The following is a 16,608-nucleotide window of genomic DNA, read 5'->3' as shown; positions in this document are numbered from 1 at the left end:
TTGTAGACTGTCCAGCCCCAATGAAGTATGTTGTGTAAAGTTACTGCCATGCTTAGGGTAAAGAGATAGTTCCATGTCACTGGGACACCTCTTTTCCATTCCTGCCCTTTGCTTTTAGATATCATTGCTATCAGGTGTGTTGGTCCAGTTAGCTCAATTAAAATGAACCAAGGCTACCTCCTTAAGTAAACCTTGATTGCTCATATAAGCAACACAAATATTTCTGCTGCAAGATCTTTCATAGTGGAAACATTATTTCTCATCCCACCAAAGGAGTGCTAGGTAATGACCTCCCAGAAGAACCAAAGGAAACCAAGTTGCTTGAAGTTTGGGTGGTTTCCTAGGGTCAGTTATAACTGTAGCGATTTAGGGAAGGTTACTCTTGCACCTTGAAGAGTCTCACACCAGCCGGTGTACTAGTGATCTGTAGACTATCAAGAAATTACTTTGTGGGAGCCTTGTCACCCCTGGTCATTAGCACTCGACGGCCATGTCCTTCCAGAACAAGGCTTGCCTGTCACCTGTGAACAGTAAGCATTTCTGAACAGGAACTGGTTTAGTTTCTGGCCACACCTGGGACCAAACTAACCCTGGTGGATCTCTAGAACAAGCCACCTCAGGCAAGGGATCAGGGTCTATCAGCAATCCTAGTTTTGTTGTATTTACTATCTACCAGTCTTCTACAGGTGCTGCTAGAGCAGGTGAAGAATCGGTTGGGTTTGTCATAGTGTCTGTTATTCACCCATCAGTCTTCTATAGGTGCTGCTGGAGAGCGCATACAATAGGGTGGGTTTGTGATAGTGTCACTGTTCACACGCCATCCGTCTGCAGGTGCTGAAGAGGGTGTAGAATAGGGTGGGTTTGTAAAAGTCTCTGCTGTTCACTCACCAGTCTTCTACAGGTGCTGCTGGAGAGCCTGTAGAATAGGGTGGGGATGTGATAGTGCCTTCTGTTCACACATTCGTTTTCTACAAGTTCTGCAAGGGTGGTGGAGAATAGGTTGGGTTTGTGACAGTGTCCGCGTTCACACAGCAGCCGTCTGCAGGTGCAGCTATCTCTAGCGTAGGTGTAGAATAGGCTGGGTTTGTGAGAGAGTGTCAGATGTTCACCCATCAGTCTTCTACAGGTGCTGCTGGAGAGTGTGTAGAATAGGGTGGGTTTGACAGAGAGAGAGAAAGATAGTCAGGGAGTGGCTCACCGCTGTCATAAAGGTGGGCTATTAGAGTATAAATGTTTGCACTCCTGTTTGCAATATTTAATTGATGGGGGTCACACAGCCTTGGCATTACCCCCTCCGACCATTTTTAATACTTACATGATTGTCTTACCTTTATTCTTTAAACTCTGAAGTCTTGATTTTCAAATTTGTGCTGAACGCAGCCAGCTAGCAGTCCATCTGGACATGGGAGGAAGGGAACCTGATCCATTGCACTAATTTCGATCAACGAGCACAGACTGGAATCATCTGGCTTTGAGTGTCTGTACCTTCAAATTTAAGTTTTGACTGACCAACAGTGTTACGTCAGGCCCCTCACACAGGCCAATGAGGAAGGCCGTAAACATACATTTCAAGCATTCCCTACTCATAACTAAGAAAATAAAAAAGAGCTTACAGAATGGGAGTGAATGACTCACTCAAGATTTATTTTAGTATATTCCATGAAATTTGTACATAATAGCACAGAAGAATGCATCAATGTCAAAAATGTATTTTAACATTAACTAATCAATTCACAAACATTGGTAGGGAAACGAGGAACTGCTGTATCAAAAGTAAAATGTATATCCTACCTCTAAAAAAATCATATGTTTGATTTAAACATTCAAATGTTTGATTAAACATTCAACATTCAATAACTAAGAAGATCAATACTTTCTCACACAAATAGTTAAATGAAACGAGTAGGATTATGTACCCGCAGTATCCTCCACCCTATGTGTGACATGAATTGTTAGGCTAATTACGTCATTTTTTACCTAAAACTCACAAACACAGACAATTCCTCTCCACTTTCAGTTTATTTCATACTTTTGGCCCATTAGTTCAGAACATCCAGATCATCTGATGTTAAGAGGAAAGTTATTGCATACTAGTAGAGTCTCACACTAGTTTTTTAAAAATAAATGCAATTTTTTCTTTAACGGAGCCAATACACTGACAAACGTAGCTGAGCGCATGGCTGCTTACAAGTTGCTACTATTTTTTTCCCTGTTATCTGTTGCGTCGGTATCACAGCGACTGGGCATCGCAGAGACTGTTTGAACCTCTTTATTCTGTGTATCCGTACTGACTGCTAGGGACAGATGATGTCTCAGTCAAGCAACCATTTAAATTACTGGAACATCCTCAGTGCCCCTAGTCCTGGGGAACAAGTCAATTCTCAGTGAATCCATGCCATTCCCTACAGGCTTGGACAGGTGGTCTTTCCTTAATCATGTGCTGAGACTCTCAAATGTCATTGTTTCGCAAACCCTTTAACACCAAAGATGCCAAGATGGACAGACCACAGGCTCCATTGATGTGCTGTGCTCACCCTGGTGTTTAACAGCAAGTAACAGTTTAATTTACAAGTTCTGAAAGTGACCTTGCTCCAGACTACCAGATGCAGACCTAGCATAGGGACTGCTGTCTCTGCATCTCACACCAGTTTTAGAAGCATATCGGCTAGCAGCTATTGTCATGATAACCAGGGGCACAAAAATAAAAAAGGTATTGTAACAACTAGATTTATTTTTAGATCCCAGTTAGTGGTGACAACTTTTGGGTGACTATATTTTCAAATGACTCAGCCTTACTCTAGTAAAGCTTTTCAGGCATATTCATTTTTTTAGACAGGGTTCTCTACCTTGACAAGCACTGGAGACTAAAGAACATACATTTCCTATTAAGATGTAAAATCTAGTCACTGTTCTGTGCATTTTATAGCATTTGGATTGGTTCTACCAGTATTATATTTTAATGAGATAATTTTCTTTTATCTAATTTACTATGTTGAACAATAATTTTAAAATTTGAGTCCATTATCCGTCTGTCCTCTACAAAACTCTCCAAAAGATGTAAATGCTTTTGTTTGCTTTAGGTTCTGCCTGGCTATCACACAGCTGTAGCTCTGTGACTTTCATTAATGATCCCTCACTCTTCTGAAGTGAGGCCCCGTGCTTGGGCTGGCCACCTTATAGTGTGCAGCTTCAGGAATTTAAGGAGTTACTGTTCTACCTGGGTGAGATCCAAATAAATGTTGATTTTGTATTTTGGCTCTCTATGAAGGCATACACATTAAACAAGAAAAAGCTAAGGCAACACACTAGGATAATGTTCTTGAAGATATGAAACACAATTGATATGTAATCAAGAACTTTAGCTGCTGTTCTTGCAAACTAGAGACCTCTAACACCAGCCTTGATAATTAATCATATCAAATGATTATGGGCAAACCGGTTTACCGCTCTTTGCCTAAAACTGTGGATATGCTTAATGTAAATGTGTGAACGTTCATAAAACATAATATAAAAAGTAATATTAAAATACATCTGCATGATATGCTCTCTAGTACTGTCCCAATTATTGAACATGTCGTTTTGATCATCTGCCTTGTCTTGGCAGTCATCACTGGGGCTGCCGTGATGTGCTCCTGCTTTTTCCTGGATAGCCGATCCCAGACATTTTCACCCCTGAACAGGTTGTCCCACTTTCAGTATAATGCATATACGGATGGCACCCAGCACCCACATCCTGCTCAATTCTGATTTGCTATATGTTATGTTATCAGCATCTATTTGCCACCTTCTACCTCTACTATTGCACCAACACTCTTTCGTAACAATGTCACACGTCCATGAACGTTTGCTAGTTTTGACATTATAAAGCAGCACTTCATACAATCTACAGAGAATTCAACGTTTCATACATCTTTTAAATACATCTGCATTGCATCAGATTTTAAACATGTGTCTCGTGATATACATTTTAATAGATAAAGGTGTACTTCTTATATTACGTGCAAGTAACCCGAGTTGCTGCTTTCCCCCTAACACAGTGGTTCCCAAACCTTTTTGACCTGTGCCTCCCTTGACCTATTGGCTATTGGCCACGGCTCCCCATTATGCAATTTTTTTGGGGGGGCGGGTGGGGGGATGTGAGCCTGGCCTCAGGAGTACTTACATTTTTCACGCTGAAAATAATTGGGATAAAGCCAATTAAGGTATTATAATCATAGATGTAACAACATAAAAATATAACAGTTGTTTAATTAAAAAAATATATAATTGGTTGTCAGAAACAATATAAACTATGCTTAGAAATCTGTACTGAGGGGAATGTCTCCAGTACTAATCCTATGCTAGACAGCATATGCTCTTCTCTGCACTCTGGTGTTTGACTGTGCGTCGCACAAAGCAGCCTATTTGTGTGCTAGATCTGGGAGTGACACCAGCAGCATGCAAAGTTTTGCATATATGGTGCTGCACTCTGTTTTCTCTTTAATGCAACAATGCACAGCAAAATTTGAAGTTTCATCACATTGTGTGAAATCTTAGTAAACTTGAGCCTGCAGATTTTTGTGAATAGAACTAGTGTGTACTCTAATTACTACCACTAGATGGTGTTTGAGGATTAAACTTCAAGGCCCTTCCTTGCTGTATTTCAATTTCTCACTAGAAATTCCACAATCACGTGCTGTGCACTCTAAACAAGGAAAACGGCTTCTGACTTTTTTTTAATGGAGGGGATTATCTAAATTCTAATATGCAGCTGCAGAATTAGGTCACTGCTATCGGTAATGATGCAGCTCATGGCACCCCTGTCTTGTTTTGATGGCGTACCTGGGCGCTGTGGCGCACAGTTTGGGAACCACTGCCCTAACATGATTAGTAATAGTGTAATTTCTGCCTTCTGTAAAGTAGGTTCTATACAAATATGAACTGGTGGAACAGCAGAGACAGCTTGGTATGACTGATGCAGCCTTTCTTCCAACTATGTTTGGTAGAATGAGTATCAATAAATTCAGTGATAATAGCACTCTTCATTAAACACACAAATGAGTGAATGGCATGTACTAATTAAGTGGCTTTTTGTATTTAGTGTAGAGAACAACTATGCTCATATCTAAAGTTTATCCTAGGATATTGTTGACAAATGTTAAGAGCTTGCCTATTTTGCATGTTATGTGTCAGCTTGTGTTGGCTCTTCTTGTGCTTCTGACTGCCCTGGAGCATAGCCTGTTTACTATCTTTCTGACTGGATGACTTGTATACTTTCACTATTCACTATTAGGAACTACTTTTGTCTTTTGGTTAGGCATTCCATGGGAGTGGATGTGTTTTGGGTTTACAGGTTTGATCATAAATCCCTAAGTCTAGCTGAAAATGAAATACCCTTGTTAGTCCGAGCATTGTTCATAGTATTGCTTTTACCAGCAGCATGATCAGGTGTGCTTGGATGTTTTTATTTATAACTCTGTGTCACCCAATACAAACCAACGTGTTTCTTTTCTTTTACTCCACATTACGCTAGTCTCCCAGTAAGTTCCCTGATACTTCATGTTTTTTTCCTAACTGTAGAGAAGTGAACATTCGCTAAGAATAGACACTTTCATAATGCTACAAATATCTATGTTTTTCTTATTTCCTGCTAGTCTGGTCTTCTATCATATACTTTTTACTATCTGGTATTCAAATGAATAACTATAGAGTTATAATTTTCTGTAATTCGTACATCTCGCAATAACTGCACTTGTTTGCTCCTGTGTGTGTCCACAGATGGGTCAGTATTATTGTTGATCTACTTAAATTCTTGTAAAATTTGCTGAATCTTTAGGATTATTTCTGTGTGTTCAATGACGATGTGTTTTTGCTTATGGGATGTATAAATGATAATCAAGTAAGGCCTTCATACATTCAATGCACTTGTATGGCTTCCCCCCTCCCCCGTGTGCCTTCTCTGATGCATCCTTAGGTTTGAGGAGCTACTAAAACTACTTCCACATTTACTGCAATGGTAAGGTTTTCCCCTGTGTGTTTTCGCTGATGACTTTGCAGGGTTGATAACTGACTAAAGCTCTTCACACATTCACTACACTTGAATGGCTTTTCCCCTGTGTGTATTCGCTGATGTCTTGGGAGTTCTGATGGCTGACAAAAGTTCTTTCCAGTCACTACAATGGTATGTTTTTTCCCCTGTGTGTATTCGCTGATGACTTTGCAGGGTTGATAACTGACTACAGCTCTTCACACATTCACTACACTTGAATGGCTTTTCCCCTGTGTGTATTCGCTGATGTCTTGGGAGTTCTGATGGCTGACAAAAGTTCTTTCCAGTCACTACAATGGTATGGTTTTTCCCCTGTGTGTATTCGCTGATGGCTTCGTAGGTTTGATAAATGGCTAAAGCTCTTTCCACATTCACTGCAGTTGTATGGTTTTTCCCCAGTGTGTGTTCGCTGATGTGTTTGAAGATTTGATAACCACCTAAAGCTCTTCACACATTCACTGCACTTGAATAGTTTTTCACCTGTGTGAGTTCGCTGATGTTGTTGTAGCTGTGATAACCAACTAAAGCTCTTCACACATTCACTGCACTTGAATGGTTTTTCCCCAGTGTGTGTTCGCTGATGTCTTTGGAGGTTTGATAACCGACTAAAGCTCTTCTCACATTCACTGCAGTTGTATGTTTTTTCTCCTGTGTGTGTTTGCCGATGTCTTTGGAGGTGTGATAAACAACTGAAGGTCTTCACACATTCATTGCAATCGTATGGTTTTTCCCCTATGTTAGTTTGCTGATGTATCTGGAGGTTTGATAACTGAGTATAGCTCTTCACACATTCACTGCAATTGTATGGTTTTTCCCCAGTATATGTTCGATGATGTCTTTGGAGGCGTGATAAATAACTAAAGCTCTTCCCACATTCACTCCAGTGGTATTGTTGTTCCCCCGTGTGTGCTTGCTGATGATTCCTTAATGCAGAAGAGTAACTAAAATTACTCCCACATTCGCTGCAATGGTATCGGTTTTCCCCTTTGTGGGTTTGTTGATGACATTGTAGGTTAGATAACCAACTTAAACTCTTCACAAATTTAGTGCAATTTAATTGTTTTTCCCCTGTGTGTGTTTGCTGAGGATGCTTTAGTTCTGATGATGAACTAAAGCTCTTGCTGCATGTGTCTGATACTTCTCTCTTGGTTAGTGTCTCTGAGTTGGGTATATATTTGTTTACATCCCATGACTGTGCTCCCTGAAGGGCCAACATGACTGATAAAACACTTGTGTTATTCCCACATAACCTGTAAATGTGTGATATTTTGCAGGTTTGCTTTCTGGTTTAACAATAAAGTACAGTGGTCACCAAATACCTCTCACACTCATAACGTGTGAAAGACTTCTTTGTGGGCAATAGTGTCTTTAGACTGGATGATGAGTTTTCACAGTTGCGGGTATAGATTCAAATTGGGACAAAAGTTTGTATTTTAGACAGCAGAACTCTTCTTTCCTTTACATGTCAATTGTCTGGGTCCACTTCGTTGTTCTTTTCCCTAGTTACTGTGGTTTGGCCTGGAAGAGTTTATAATAAACCTACAGCATGGAATAATGGTCATAATTTTAGGGAATAAAGCACTGCTGTGAACACATCATATTGGTCGCATGATCAAAGCTGGAATTGACACCTGTTTACAAAAGAGGTGGTTTGTTGATGTTGTTGCCTTCAATTTCTAGAGGTAATTGCTAAGTCTTGGGGAGTGGAGGTGCACAGCTAAGACATGAACATTCACTGAATTGCCCCTGACTGCTTCTTCCAGGATCGGTCAGTTTATATTCAGGTTTGTCTGTCTGTAACTGCGTGGATGTTTTCCTGGACACTGGAGCTCAATTTTTCATTGTTTTTGCAGATTGACAGTAGTATCTTCAATATGCATCATCATTTGATGTAGTCAAAGCTTATTTTCTGTTGGTCGTAAAGAGATGTAAAATTATTAAATGCAAACACAATGGAATGTGAATACAAAATGTTTTACTGGATGTAGAATACATCTCTTTTTTAATATATGTGAAATTTAGCAAGGATATTTCACCATACACAGATATTTAACTGAACGTTCTGTTGAACACTTCACACTTTATTTATTTCGGAAAACGAGTTGATTTACCAGTGTTCGTAGTAACTTAGTAAAGAAAGGTCACTCACGGAGCACCTACATGATAGAGGTAAAGCTTTAGGTACATGCATACAGTCAAGATGGCATTTAAGCAAGAACAGATTGTGGAAAAAAGGATGGAGCAGGATGTGCTGCTGATACTTAAGATTCAGGAAGTGTATAACAATGGGAAGTCTTCAGGAAGTACATAACAAAACTCAGGGCCCGATTTAGATATCGGCGGAGGGATTACTCCATCACAACAGTGACAGATATCACGTCCACCTAAATATAAATCCCATAGGATAAAATAGGATTTATATTTTGGTGGACATGATATCTATCACCGATGTGACAGAGTAACCCATCCGCCAAGATCTAAATCAGGCCCTAAATCTTATGGAAGAATATAACAGAGGTAACTCAGGGTGCACTGTTAGCCAAAGCAGTGGAACGACTCAGTGCATGCACTGTCTAGCTACTACAACTTCTTGAGGGAACCCGTGCACTTTTGACCCAGGGAGGGATGGTCATTTGAACCTGTTACTCAAGCATATTTTGATGATTTTCTGTAACGCCCCTCCTTGATATATAACTACATTAACATCTGAACATGGGGGTGTCAAGATGGCGGTCGCACTCAGAGTGCTCCGGACCCCTCCGTCATCCGCCGCTGGGAAGCCCCCGCCATCCCGCGCCCAAACTAACCCCCGCCCGGCTGCCAGACTGACGTGAGATCCGGTGTGGAGGCGGACCCGGTGGGGGCCGCGAAGGAGCAGCGGAAGAGTGGAGGTCGGGTGGCGAGGACGACTGGAGGCGTGGTAGGCAGAGGAGAGCCCACGCGGCAGGGGGGCAGGCAGGCTCTGGCCTGCAGCCGGGCCAGAAGATGAGCGGTGCCCGCAGCCCGAGCTAGGCCCCGGCCTGCCCCGTTATGTGATGCAGCATAAGGAACCGCGGCCTGAGGAGCAGTGAGGCGGCGGCGGCCGGTGGGCCTTAGTTCCAGGGCCAGTGGTGCTGTTGGGGCCCCACGGGAGGCACCTGTCGCAGCGCAGTGTGTGGGCCCGACGAAGCCGGTGGGCCCCCTCTCCTGGATTGTAAGAGAAGAGTCTTGGGCGCAGTGGACGGTCCAGGTCCGACGAGTGTCTGGCTGCGCGGGCTCAAGCACAGTGAGAAGTGGTGGCGGTGATGGGGGGCCGTACGACCTGAGCCCGTGGCTGACCAGGTGGAGCGGTGTGGAAAAGGCCGGGGCAGCCGGTAGAGAACCACTGAGAAGACTGGTGAGATCGGGTAACCCGCCCAGGAGGGAGACCCTCCAGCTGGAGAGCAAGGTGAGCGGAGGGTGGTGGGGGGGTGCCTGAGACGCAGAGGCTCCCCCCCAGATTAGCGGCCTCTGTAGCATTGCGATAGATGATTACCGGGGAGCGCCCCTGGGAGAGGAGTATAAAATGCTGGGGGGACGCTGAGGAGCTTTGATCCGGTGAGGCAATATGGGAAAAGGCAGGCCTGGCAGTCAGCTCCCGGCGTCCCAGCAACGCATTGACCAGTTCACCACGCAAACGACTCCCCAGTGTGTGAGTGACCTGGTGTCGGGGGGGACTACAGCGGACGGGGTGGAGGCGATCCTCCAAGCTATCCAGTCCTCACAACGGGCGGTAGAGACTAAAATTGGCGAGGTGCGCGAGGATGTGGGCCTGTTGCGACAAGACCTGCAGACGGCGGTGGGCTGCATCACAGAGGTCGAGGGTCGCGTATCCCAGGCTGAGGACGAGCTTACAGATCTCAAGTCCAAGGTTGCCCAGTTGCTAACCCGCACAGGCGAGCTGCACCGCCGAGCAGAAGACGCGGAGAACCGATCCAGGCGTAATAACCTGTGTTTTGTTGGGTTCCCGGAGAGAGAGGCGGACCAGGCGCTTGGGTTTTTGGAGAGCTGGATTCGATCCTAGATGCCAGGGCAGCACCTGTCCCCCTGGTTTGCAATTGAACGGGCCGATAGGGCACTCGCACCCAGGCCCCCGCCTGGGGGACCCAGGAGGCCAATGATCGCCCGCTTCCTGAACTTCAAAATTTCACTATTTATATTTAAATTACTGCATTTACCATGATGCCTTGGGGCTATTTTCCGCTTGAATGCAAGGCAGTGTGCTCCCTTTTTCTTTTTGGATGTCTAAATGACGGCTCCCGTGAGCCTCTTGCTGACGAGCACTAGCGATGCACCTGTGCGCCTACTGAGTGGTACAAAAACCTGTGAAGAAGTTTGGCGGCATTTCAAGCGACCCCTTCAGTTACATACGCTCTCTGCTGATGACGGCCGAAAGCCAGAAACACGTGTCCAGAGATACGGCACTCGCTGCACCTACCTTAGGTGAAAGACTTTCTACAGCGATACGGCACTTGCTGCACCCACTGAGGGTGAATAATTTTTTGAAAAATTCTCACTATTTATATTTAAATGACTGCATTTACCATGATGCCTTGGGGCTATTTTCCGCTTGAATGCAAGGCAGTGTGCTCCCTTTTTCTTTTTGGATGTCTAAATGATGGCTCCCGTGAGCCTCTTGCTGACGAGCACTGGCGATGCACCTGTGCGCCTACTGAGTGGTACAAAAACCTGTGAAGACGTTTGGCGGCATTTCAATCGACCCCTTCAGTTACATACGCTCTCTGCTGATGACGGCCGAAAGCTAGAAACATGTGTCCAGAGATACAGCACTCGCTGCACCTACCTTAGGTGAAAGACTTTCTACAGCAATGCAGCACTTGCTGCACCTACTGAGGGTGAATAATTTTTTGAAAAATTCTCACTATTTATATTTAAATGACTGCATTTACCATTATGATGCCTTGGGGCTATTTTCCGCTTGAATGCAAGGCAGTGTGCTCCCTTTTTCTTTTTGGATGTCTAAATGACGGCTCCCGTGAGCCTCTTGCTGACGAGCACTGGCGATGCACCTGTGCGCCTACTGAGTGGTACAAAAACCTGTGAAGACGTTTGGCGGCATTTCAAGAGACCCTTTCAGTTACATACGCTCTCTGCTGATGACGGTTGAAAGCCAGAAACACGTGTCCAGAGATATGGCACTCGCTGCACCTACCTTAGGTGAAAGACTTTCTACAGCGATACCGCACTTGCTTCACCTACTGAAGGTGAATAATTTTTTGAAAAATTCTCACTATTTATATTTAAATGACTGCATTTACCATGATGCCTTGGGGCTATTTTCCGCTTGAATGCAAGGCAGTGTGCTCCCTTTTTCTTTTTGACCATCTTGAGGGAGGCTAGACTGTGCCCAGACCTCAGTTGGAACAACCACAAGACCCTAATATTCCCGGATTATACCCGCGAGGTCCAGTCCAGGTGCCGCTCCTATGAAAGTGTTAAGCAAAAACTCAGGGCAATGCAGTTAACCTATATGCTCCTTTTCCCTGCTCGCCTGAAGCGGCATGGGACTGGCTGACTGAGGAGGGACGGCTGGCCCAGAGGGCCCCCCCCAGGCTGGGGGGGGGGCTCCCTGGGTCCTGGACCAGTGGCTCCTACAGACACACGTGGAGGACGCAGACGCACCAGGTCCCGCCGCAGGAAGGAGTGGTCCAACCAGCCCGTCTGCCGAAGAATCGTGGCAGGGGCCCAGCCAGAGAAGCTTCCTTGGCTGCCCCAGTGGTCAGGGGACCCACACAGGTGGTGGAGGAGGACCAGCGCAGACAGACTCCCTCGCTCACTTGAAGGGCGAGACAACTAGACTGCCTCCTGGAGATTTGGCCTGGGGGCGCTTGTCGCCTGCTTGGCATTGGGTGCGGGTGGAAGGGGGGCTAGATTGCAGACATCCAACTGAATGGAGGGGTCCACCACTCCACACTACAGAACAGACCGTTTGGTTCCCAGGTTTTGGTTGGGTTCTTGGGCGACAGATGCTTCAGGGGTGGAAGTATGGGGAGGGGGGTGGTTGAGGGGTGGGGAGTTATGCATGATGCATAGTTTTGATGTTTCACCAGGGTTAGGTGGTTGTCACTTTAATTTTTCTTTCTTTAGGTGGTCACACCCAGGCCCACTGGCAGACATGCGACACATGCCTTCATTAGCTTGCCTCACGCGCAGTCCCCTTTCCCCCGGACGCAGGTTCTTTCATGGAACGTGAACGGGCTCCTGGACAAGATCAAAAGGTCTGTGGTTTTTAACATGCTTCGCAGGTATGCTCCCTCCGTGGTTTTGCTCCACGAGACCCATCTGCTTGGCACCAAATGCCCCATGCTCGTGCAGGGAGGATATGACAGGGTTTACCACGTGGGGTATCATAGGGGCTCCAGGGGGGTGGCGGTTCTGCTGCACCGTTCCCTGCCTATAGTAGTAACTGCTGCCCAGTGCGATTCACAAGGGCGCTATGCTGTGGTATCCGGTACGCTCCGGGGACAATCGATTAATATTCTAAGTGCATACGCCTCTCCTGGTGCATTTGAATGCTTTTTGCTTGCTCTCCGAGAAGTGTTGTCGGGGCTCCCGCCGGGGCTGACCCTGCTGGACGGAGATCTCTGGTCCTGTGTCCACAGGTCGCTCCCATCGGGCATCAGGTTTGAACGACTGGGCTGAGAGCCTTGGCCTATGTGAGGTTTGGTGAATATGCAATCCCAGAGAGCCGCAGTACACGCATATGTCGGCGGCGCATCATACGCATGCCAGAATTGACCTCATTTTCATGCCAGCACTAGATGTTTCCAGCGTCACTGGGGCAGAGATATTGCTGCATGGGGTCTAGGACCATGCACCGCTACAAATCCGTCTGGGGGATACAGACCCCACTCGGTGCCCGGTGTGGCGTCTGAATGCCTGGCATCTCCAAGATAGGGAGTATACCCAGGCGGTGAAAGATCACCTCACTCAATACTTTGATCACAACGTGGGGTCGGTGCAATAACCTGGCATGGCCTGGGCGGCGTGTAAGGCTGCCATCCGGGGACAGGCTAAACACCTCCTGCAGGTGCGGGAACAGGCATGCAACCTTAAGGTATCAGCCCTCGAGGCTAAGGCATTACGAATCGAGAGGCAGCTCGCTGTTTCTACGTAAGCCTCCACAACGAGGCAACTTGCCCTGGTTAGAGATGAGATTAAGCACTTGGTTCTTGAAACAGCAAAGCACATCTGGCGAGCATCAGCAGCCCGTGTGTACGGCTGGGGGGATAAAAATGGAAAGCTCCTGCATTGGTTAGCGACCCGGCCGCTGGCAGATAGAGTTATCCCCAAGATAGTTAACGAGTCGGGGGCTCTTTCCAAAACGCCTAGCGAAATTGCATAGAGCTTTGTCGTATATTATGCAAGACTTTATGAAGAGCGGCCCTGGCCGCAATCGGAGAGGGAGGCCCCCTTGTTGGGAGATGTTGTCCTACCTCAACTTTCACCGGGAGACAGGTGCAGCCTCAAGGAGGTCGGGGAGGCGATTGTGAAGCTAGCACTGGGCAAGACACCGGGCCCAGTTGGCTTTCCGACGGAGCTCTACAGTAAGTGCAGGGATATCGTAGGCCCCCACCTGCTCGCTATGTACGAGGAGGACAAAGAGACAGGCAGCTTTCCCCAGGGCCTCGATCAGGCCACCATCGTGGTGATTCCCAAGACTAGCCCCCCCTCGCGGCATTGCTCTGCCTATCGCCCCATCTCCCTTCTCAATACCGAGATTAAGGTGTTGTCCACGATCCTTGCAACCAGATTGAAGGGGGTGTTGCCCTTGTTGACTCACCCAGCTCAATGCGGCTTCATGCCCACGCGAAGCACTAGGCACTGCATTAGGCGCCTGCATGTAGCGCTGCCCCACCGGGGCCTTCTGACCCCTCCATTGGCGCTCCTCCAACTAGACTTCGAGAAGGCTTTTGTCACTGTTGACTGGACTTACCTGGAATAGATGTTATTGAATAATGGGTTCGGCCCTAGGTTTCGTGGCCTAGTGAAACTCCTTTACTCTAATCCACCTGCGCGAGTGCAGGTAAATGGAGTGATTTCAGACCCGTTCCCCATTCGTCGGGGCACCCGCCAGGGGTGTCCCCTGTCCCCGCTTCTTTTCGTGCTGGCGATAGAGCCTTTGGTGCATGGGGGAAATTACTGAGAGAGGACCCCCTGATGGATGGATGGATGGTCTTGGCCCATGGGGCCGGAAGACCACGTGGCACTTTATGCAGATGACGTGCTTCTTTTTCTAACAAACCCTGCCTGCAACGGGCCCCGGGCACTGCAAATCCTGGGCCTGTTCTCAGAGGCCTCTGGGTTGACCCTAAACCCTGGTAAGTCCCTATTGGTGCCGTTACACCCTTCCAGGGACTGTGTGGATTGGCAGCAATACATCCCCATTAAACGTAACAGCCTCAGATACCTGGGGGTGCAGGTGGCCTTGTTGCCAGAGCTGGCCTGGGCGCTTAACATCTCCCTACTCGTCCGACGGGTCAAAGATGATCTCCAGTGCTGGCGGACCTTGCCCCCTAACCTGCTGGGCAGAACAGCACTCTAAAATATGATGGTACTCCCCCGGTTCATTTACATGTTGCAAAATTTCTCTTATGCAGTGCCTTGTAGGTGGTTTAAAGAAATGGATGCTGTATCGCGACAGTTTTTGTGGTGTGGCGCCCGACCCAGGCTGGTTCTTAGCATCTGCCAAAGGGACGTTTATGAGGGTGGGTTGGGGATGTCTAACATCTACTACTACTACCTAGCAATGCACCTACTAGTGATAAACGAATGGATGGTGGGGTGTTGGTCAGACCTGGCGTACCAACTGGAACTGCAGATGATGGGTTTCTCCAAGGTGCTCAGAGCGCTGTACGGCCGCCCTTTCCCCTGCGCTATCCCTGACGTGACGTGGGTGGTTTTGATGGGCTGGCTTGAGGCTCAGAGGACGTCAGGCTGGTGGACCCACCTCACCCAGCAGACCCCATTGTGGCATGGGGGGTGGTTGGTGGAGGTTTCGGCCCTGGAGGGGTTTTAGAGATGGGACCTCATAGGAATCTCACTACTTGGGGATGTTTGGGAGGGGTCACATATGCGGTCCTTTGAAGAACTTCAGCAGCACTTTTTGCTGAATAAGACCCAGTTTCACAAATACTTGCAAATCCGACACGCGTTGCGTGTACATATCTGGGCGGGTGAGGTCCTCCCTGAGTTCAGTCCCATGGAGGCGTAAGTGTTAATGGGGGGTCTGGATAAGGGGGGGTGTCGCGAGTTTATCGCTCCCTGGTTACCAACACTGCTCAATCATTAGATATGATCTGACGAAGGTGTGAGGAGTGGCTGGGCCCCTTAGACGAGGAGGACTCGAGGGAGGCGCTGATGGCCCCTAGGACCCTGTCCATGGCCACCCGCTTTCACGCGTTACAGGCATACTACTTACACATAGCATACCTCACACCCATTAGGCTACATAAGGCAGGTCTTAGACCCAACGCTGACAGTCCACTATGCTCTGGCCCTGAAGCCGACTTCTACAATATGGTGTGGACCTGCCCGACCACTGCCGCTTACTGGAGGGCGGTAGTGGGTGAGATTTCCAGAGTCCTGCAGGTGGAGGTCACCGCGGCCCCACTGCCGCTCTTATTGGGGGTCATGGAGGGAGTGGGGGCTAGGATGGCTGATCGACTCTTCCTGGGAGTGGCAGGTCTGGTGGCCAAAAGAGATATTATGGCTGATTGGAAAGCGGAGGTGGCTCCGACGTTGGCCGAGTGGCGCCGTGGGGTAGACTGGTGTGCCCAATGGGAGAAACTTGCATATGAAGCAAGAGGGTGCCCGAACAAATACAGGAGGGTCTGGGGGAAGTGGGAGGATGCCCGGGGTGTTGGGTCAGAGCCTGGGCGGTAGGTGACTTGCCGTGGGGCTGCCTGTTGTCAAAAGTACCAGTTATCGTTCAAAATCTGTCTGTGCCAACTATCTTACATGTACAATATTGTAGGATAATTTGCTTGGGGGAGCGGGAAGTGACCCTTTTTGTGTTATGTACTCTTCTGTTTCAGCAAAATACCAATAAAATTTGTTATTAAAAAAAACATCTGAACGTGTGCAAGGAGGCTGAACTTTAGTATTCTCAGTACCAAGACATCTTGCACTTCGCAAATTTTGCACTTTCATTTATTGCACAAGGAAAGGTTGATGCCAGATGCTGTCATGTCATTCCCTTTCCAGCCAATTTGTTTTACTGACTTGCTTTGTACTTTTAACACACTTTTATGCGGTGACCCAGTTTTAGCCTGTCTAGCTGCTACAACTACTTGAGGGAACCAGTGCATAATTGTATTTGATGTGTATTCTTGGTTTTACTGCTTGTTGTGCCTTATTGCAATGGTTTTCAGTAACTATGCAAATAAAATAAACTTGAACTTGAATACAGTGCATGCACACAAGTAAGGTATTGGCCTGATAGTCAAGCGATTATGGTTGGCAGCACAGGTATCACAAATTTCATTACAGAAGCTCGTCTGGTAGGTATAAACAGAAGTGGTACAATGGTAGGTCCTTAT

At 47.0% G+C, this 16,608-nt stretch overlaps 1 pseudogene; it reads right to left on the bottom strand.

Annotated features, from left to right (window-relative positions):
* LOC138286976 (zinc finger protein 208-like) overlaps positions 1-16,608 on the bottom strand; it is a 475,759-nt pseudogene that overhangs the window by 308,282 nt on the left and 150,869 nt on the right.

Source organism: Pleurodeles waltl, chromosome 4_1, assembly GCF_031143425.1.
Source record: "Pleurodeles waltl isolate 20211129_DDA chromosome 4_1, aPleWal1.hap1.20221129, whole genome shotgun sequence".
Taxonomy (NCBI): domain Eukaryota; kingdom Metazoa; phylum Chordata; class Amphibia; order Caudata; family Salamandridae; genus Pleurodeles; species Pleurodeles waltl.
Note: the sequence above shows the minus strand (reverse complement) of the source record. Positions and strands in the feature narration are given on the sequence as shown.